A 7,441-nucleotide genomic window follows, 5' to 3' on the forward strand; every position below is an offset into this window, starting at 1 on the left:
ACATAATTTGCAGTGAAGCAAGATATACAGCTCAGTCAAAGACACTAAATTCTTCTTAGAAAATTAGTGCTAAGGAGTATAGCAGATGAACCATTAAGTGTGGTAGAAGATAGAATATCATCCTAAAGTGAGAGTGATGTTGTGGAGACAGTTAAAATGTCAGTGCTAGAGCCTTTATGGCATGAATGAGTAGGTTAGGTTGTTGCATTAGAAAGTGACTGTTTCTGATAAAAATGTGTAGCTTTGTGCAAACTCACCTACCACTGACCTCAATAAAATAATGAGTAAAGAGAAATAGAACAGTGAGTTCTGCGAGGTACACTGGTCCAGAGAGGCGTAAGTATGGGCCTTTAGTCTTGCCTCCTGGGTGCTACACTGCCCCTCCACACACATACCTGGGGACGATTGTTTAAAGTCATTTTGTTCCCGACTAGCACCTTGCCCGTTATCTTTGTATTCCTGGAATTCGATACAAAGAACAATTTATAGCCAATCAATAGCTTATGTTATTTTACTGTAAATTCCTAGTAAATAACTTAGGAACTGCCTCTTCTTTTTCTTTGAAAACATACTTGTAACTGTTGCTAATAAGATTGCATATTGTTTAGGGCAACTGGAATCTATGCTGTTGGGTTGCAACTCATGCTTGGCCCAAATAAACTCTCTACTAATATTAGTTTTTCCTACACTTCTTCGTTTTAGGTCAAGAATACCAAGAGGAGTTACTGTGCTGGGTAAAGTGTAAGCTTGTGTCTTGTTTAGAAAGATAAATTTAAAGATTATCACATTGCTTTTTCATAAAACAAAGCAGGTCCACAATTAATTTATTTTGACACAAATTGATAGGCAGAGCCAAGTAGGCACCATATGCTTAATGATCAGCAAATAAATAATCATCTTTTAGCAAGGTAACTCAATCTAATGCCCAGGTACCCACAAGATGGCAAGACTGATCAAAGTCTACATGGGGTCCTGCAACCAAAAGCCATGGGAATTTAGAAGCCCTCAATTCCCATCCCTAATCTGATGAAGCTATGGACCAATTTGTGGATGACAGTAGATTAAATAGATCTGATTTTTGCCATCAAGGTAAGAATACTAGTTGTAAATCCTTGCAAAATCTTTCTCTGATGTTGGAGAAAATGCAAGTCACTTGGGCCAGTAAGAACATAGATATAGAAGTATAGTCAATATTCAACTGCACCCTCCCCCATCCCACTTTTTTCCTCAACACAATTCAAATGAATAGACTCAAACTGTTTCAGCCTCCAGAATAGGAAGGGCAATGTAAGCAAAATTGCCAAAATTGAGAGTACATGGGTGGAGGTGGGGAGGTCGAGTAACAAGGTGTGCTAAACAATTATGTGTAAATATATTTTTTTCATTTTTAAACAATTGATTTCTTTTGCTTATTCCATGACAATATCTGCTAGATTTTTTTAATAAATGCAAAACAAAACAAAACAAAACACATATGTCTAGGCCTCTGACCTCATTTGTCTTCCGTTTTGATAAAGTGATAAAGAAGGAATTAACATGTGAACGGATTCCTTCAATTTAAATAAGCATACCAAGATAAATTCATTTATGGTGTTTTGAGTGTATGAGACCTTCTTCTACGAGACAGATGATCAGTGTTAGATTTATAGAGAGGGTATTATCAAATTTCCATGGCCAAGAAGGTCAGAGAGAGAGAAAAAAAATTGTGATTCATTTGTATGATAGGACTTTAGACATTTCAGAAGGACACTGTATTAGTCTGCTTTCATGCTGCAATAAAGAACTGCCCAAGACTGGGTAATTTATAAAGGAAAGATTTTTTAATTTGACTCAGTTCTACAGGACTAGGAGGCCTCAGGAAGCTCACAATCATGGTGTAAAGGGAAGCAAATATGTCCTTCTTCACATGGTGGCAGGAGAGAAAAATGAGTGCCTGGCAAAGAAAAATTGTGCCTAATTCTCAGATCTCATGAGAATTAACTCACTATAATGAGAACAGGATGGGGGAAACTGCCCCCATGATTCAGTTATTTTCACCTGGTCCCTCCTACAACAAATGGAGATTATGGGAACCAAAATTCAAGAAGAGATTTGAGTGGGGACACAGCCAAATCATATTGTTCCACCACTGATCCTTTCCCAGATCTCATGTCCTCACATTTCAAAACACAATCATGCCTTCCCAACAGTCCCCCCAAATATTAACTATTTTCAGCATTAACTTAAAAGACTATAGTCCAAAGTTTCATCTGAGACAAGGCAAGTCCCTTCTGCCTATGAGCCTGTAAAATCAAAAGCAAGTTAGTTACTTCCTAACTTGGAGATACACCTATTCCAAATGGGAGAAATTGGCCAAAATGAAAGGGCTACAGGCCCCATGCAAGTCTGAAATCCAGTGGGACAGTCAAAGCTTAAAGCTCTGCAATGATCGCCTTTAAATCCATTTATTACATCCAGGTCCCGCTGATGCAAGAAGTGGGTTCGCAAGGCCTTGGGAAGCTCTGTCCCTGTGGCTTTGCAGGGTACAGCACCCCCACCTGAGCTGCTTTCACAGCTGGCATTGAGTATGGCTTTTCCAAGCACACAGTGCAAGCTGTCAGTGATTTTATCATTCTGGGATCTGAAGGAAAACGGCCCTTTTCTCGTAGCTCCACTAGGCAGTGCCCCAGTGGGGACTCTGTGTGGGGACTTTTATCCCACATTTCCCTTCCACATTGCCCTAGCAGAGGTTCACTATGAGGGCTCTGCCTCTGCAGCAGACTTCTACCTGGATGTATAGGTGTTTCCATACATCCTCTGAAATCTAGGCAGAAGTTCCCAAATCTCAATTCTTGTCCTCTGTGTACCCATAGGACCAACACTAAATGGACGCTGCCAAGGCTGCGGGTTTGCACCCTCTGAAGCAACATCCTGAGCTTTCCTTTGACCCCTTTAAATCATGGCCGGAGCAACTGGGAAACAGTCCTGAGGCTGCACACAGCAGTAGAGTCCCTGGACCCAGCCTAGGAAACTATTTTTGCCTCCTAGGTCTCTAGACCTGTGATAGAAGGGACTGCCATGAGATCTCTGACATGCCCTGGAGACATTTTCCCCATTGTCTTGGTGATTAATATTCCATTTCTGGTTACTTATGTAAACTTCTGCAACCAGTTTGAATTTCTCCCTAAAAAATAGGTTTTTCTTTTCTATCCTATTGTCAGGCTGCAAATTTTTCAACTTTTATGCTCTGCTTTTTCTTGAATGCTTTGCTGCTTAGAAATTTCTTCTGCCATATACACCAAATCATCTCTCTCAGGTTTGAAGTTCCATAGATCTTTAGGGCAGTGATAAAATGCTGCCAGTCTGTTTACTAAAGCACAGCTAGAGTTACTTTTGCTCCAGTTCCCAACAAGTTTCTCATCTACATGTGAGACCACCTCAGCCTAAACTTCATTGTCCATATCATTATCAGTTCAAAGCCACTCAATGAGTCTCTAGGAAGTTCCAAACTTTGCCACATCTTGCTGTCTTCTGAGCTCTCCAAGTCTCTAGGAAGTTCCAAACTTTCCCACATTTTTCTCACTTCTTCTGAGTCCTCTAAACTGTCCCAACCTCTGCCTGCTACTCAGTTCCAAAGTTGCTTCCACATTTTTGGGTAGCCTCATAATAGCACCCCACTCCCTCTGTACCAATTTACTGTGTTAACCTGTTCTCACACTGCTATAAAGAACTGCCTGAGACTGGGTAATTTATAAAGGAAAGAGGTTTAATTGACTCACAGTTCTGTAGGGCTTGGGAGGCCTCAGAAAGCTTACAATCATGGTGGAAAGGGAAGCAGACATCTCCTTCTTCACATGGCAGCAGGAGGAGAAATGAGTGCCCAGAGAAAGGGGAAGCCCTTTATAAAACTATCAGATCTTGTGAGAACTAACTCACCATAATGAGAACAGGCTGGGGGAAACTGCCCCCATGATTCAATTATCTACACCTAGTCCCTCTCATGACATGTGGGGATTATAGGAACTACAATTCCAGATGAGATTTGAGTGGAGACACATCTGAACCACATCAGATACCATGTGTAGTTAGACAGCTTCTTAAGGTGGCATTTTAATATATTTTCCTGTGTTTTTTTATACCTGGTTTCCCATTTCCCAGTCACTTACATTGTTCTCTTGAAAATTAAATGAGGGAGTGGTTAAATGAGGGAGTGGAGGAAACAAAGAAGAACAACCAGAAATAATGACTCTTTTTTTTATTTTTTTGGAGATAGGGTCTCACTCTGTCATTCAGGAGGCTGGAGTCCAGTGGTGCGATCTCAGCTCACTGCAACCTCAATCTCCTGGGCTCAAGCAATCCTCCCACTTCAGCATCCTGAATAGCTGTGACCACAGGCATGCACCACCAGGCCTGGCTAATTTTTTGGGGGCGTAGTTTTTGGTAGAGATGGGGTTTTACCATGTTGCCCAGGCTTGTCTTGAGCTCCTGAGCTCATGCAATCCACCTGCCTCAGCCTCCCAAAGTGCTGGAATTACAGACATTAGCCATTGCAGCCAATATTCAGACTTTTAAACTCCTATAGTAGACTGCTATTGGTAGGTCAGGGCATAAAAGAATCTGGACATAGAATTTACATAATGATTACGGATTAAAAAAGTAATAGAGTCAGAGTTATTTACATTTCCCATTTCTGGAGATACTTCAAGACAGTTACCCATTCTGGAAAAGCAGAGGAAAGAAAAATTAGACATAACTCTGGTGGAAAGAGGAGAGAGAAACAGAACTGGAGAGACCAAGAGAAAGAATGTGGTCAGCAGAGGGAGACTTCTGAGGACTACATGATGAGTCAGAGTCAGGATAATACATAGAAGCCAGGAAACATGATGGAAGTCTGTCATTATTTGAGGAGTCCCCACGCCTCACTTCATAGAGAAGAAATGCTATCAGTTTTGTTGATGTGGCCTACGGATCTTCTATTAATAACGGACTGCCATCTATAGAATTTCCAATGTAAGAACCCACCTCTGTCCTGAAATTTAGCTGAGGCAATCTGACCAGTTGGAATATATCCCCTTTATTTGGACCTAGGATACTCAAAATAATCCCAACACACTAGGTAGGTCACTGGCACCGAAAGGACCCATGGAAGTATGGAAGAGGAGTCCCAACACGAGTCATTTTGTGGGATATATTACACCTCTGAACTCATATGGAATGGAACATTTATGTCTTACAGAGGTTTGAGGAAAAGACTTGGGAACATTAGTTTCTTGAAAGTGATGGTTCATTTAAAGGACATAATTTTATTTGGGAATATTTTACACATCCTGAGCAAGGGCTACCTAAATTACTGGATTATTTGAGAGAGGGAAGTTTTACTTGTGTCTTGATAAGTGCCAACTCTTGAAACAATATATCTTGAAGAGTAGGAGATTAAGCACAGGCTACCAAATGATCTCTCTTTCTGTCTCTGTGTCCTGTTCCTTTATTAAGACGCTAAATTTTGTTTATTTCAGTTCAATTGATGATACAGGGGAATTGTCAAATATTACCCTAAGATTTCCAGGCTTCTTATTAAATGAACAGATAGGTATCTGTCAGGCCCATGTTAGCCACTCCTACTCGTTTGAGTTCTTGACACAATCTTCAGAATGAAAAAAGGAGAGTTTCCTGCTTCTTTGAGGCTGTCAGGGAGCAGGGGGACTTGAACATGGAAAGTGTGCAGGTAGTGGTGACACTGTGTTTAACACCTGCTGATCTTCAAAAGCCCTATATATATCACTCAGTGTTCTCTGCTTGAGACTGCTCCATCCCTGCCACAGCCTTGTGGAAATTGTCCCGTGTTTCTCTGTTGGGTTCAGCTTCAAAGGCTTCCTTACCACCAGCAGCTTATAAAGCTATGGCCGTAATAAGAAAAACAAAAACATTAATACCCTCAGCAGATCAGACAATTTGGGCAAGAAACCCACTCCAATGGGCTTAAAAATAGGGAAATGGAACTGCTCACCCTTAAAGATTCATTCGTGCCAGGGCAGGAGGCCTCTCTGAGACGGCTTATCAGCCACAGGCTGCAGTGTGTAACTCAGCTTTGTGGAGGCAGGTCCTCTACGATTTTGCCCCCTTGTGGCAGAGCTACAATCTCCACATCTGGCACTTTCCAGCATTTCAGTTGCTTTCATGTTGCAGTTTCGCACTACACGAAAAGAACGTAATTTTTCTTTTACTAAAGAACATTTAAGTCATTTCCAATTTTTGCTATTGTAAACAGTGCTCCTGTAGTATCTTTATGCATATAACTTTGTCTACAAAAATATTTCTTTAGGTGACTTCTTAGAAGTGAAATTGTTGCTTAAGGAAATGCAGTTTCTAGCATTTCCATTACAGGAAGACAGTCACCCAAATGCCCTCTTCTTACAGTTAGATAAGGCTATTTCTCAAATTTACAGCTCTCCAGAAAGAGTCCTTCTAGATGTATAAGTGGAAGAGGCTTTGAAAAAAGAGACCCTTCATCTGATGCACTTAATCACTTCCTCGTCTTTCCTTTGGCTCCTAGGACGACTCACTCTTCTGGCTTTCTTCTACTTTTCTGGCCATGCCTTCTTAGTCTTAGATAAACTCATTTAATAATCATGACCTCTCAAAGTTGTGGGGAAGGGCAGCACCTAGTCCATAGGACTGCTTGCTCTCATTAATTGAAATTTACTCTTTGCTTTAGATTTGTCATATGCTGATGATGCCCAAATTTATTCTCCAACCATTACCTCTTACCTGGTCTCTGATCTCGTATACCCAATTACCTATATTATGTAATCACTGATAGATTTCAGGGAAAGACCAAATACTTGGTTTCTCCTAAAGAAATCTCCCAGTACATCTATCTCAAAAAATAATTCCACCATTTACCAAGCAAAAAATCCTGGGATCATATTAAATTCTCCTCTTTCCTTCATCTCTCCTGTACCCCTGCCACTCCATATCAATTCCAATAGTAAATTCTCTTGACTTTCTCTTATCTTTAAAAGATATCCCGAATCTGGCTATCTTTACTTCCACCACTATCCCTCTGATCTATATCCGTCACCTTCAGCTCTCCCGGATGTTGTGAAAGCCTCTAGCTGTCCTGTACTCTCCCCTTCTAGTCCTTTCTCCACACAGTGGAGTATTCAGAGTATTCACGGCCATTCTCCTCCAAACTTAACTTTGCTCCAACCATACTGACCTCCTTACTGCAACAAGCTGCCACAGGGGTGATTATACTTGACCTTCTCTCTGCTTATAAAGCTCTTTTCCTAGTTATTTCCATGGTGCTCCCTCTCACTCCATTCAGGACACTTCTCCAATGACGTCTCGTTAGATAGACCTTTCCTGATTATGCTGTCTAAAGTAGGAGATTCCTTTCCTTCTCACTCTTCCTACTCTTCTTCTCCCTTATACTCCAAAACTCTGTTTATTTATTTGAAAA

Source organism: Aotus nancymaae, unplaced genomic scaffold (genome assembly GCF_030222135.1).
Source record: "Aotus nancymaae isolate 86718 unplaced genomic scaffold, 86718_ANA_hifiasm-v0.15.2.pri h1tg000007l, whole genome shotgun sequence".
NCBI classification, from domain to species: Eukaryota; Metazoa; Chordata; class Mammalia; order Primates; family Aotidae; genus Aotus; species Aotus nancymaae.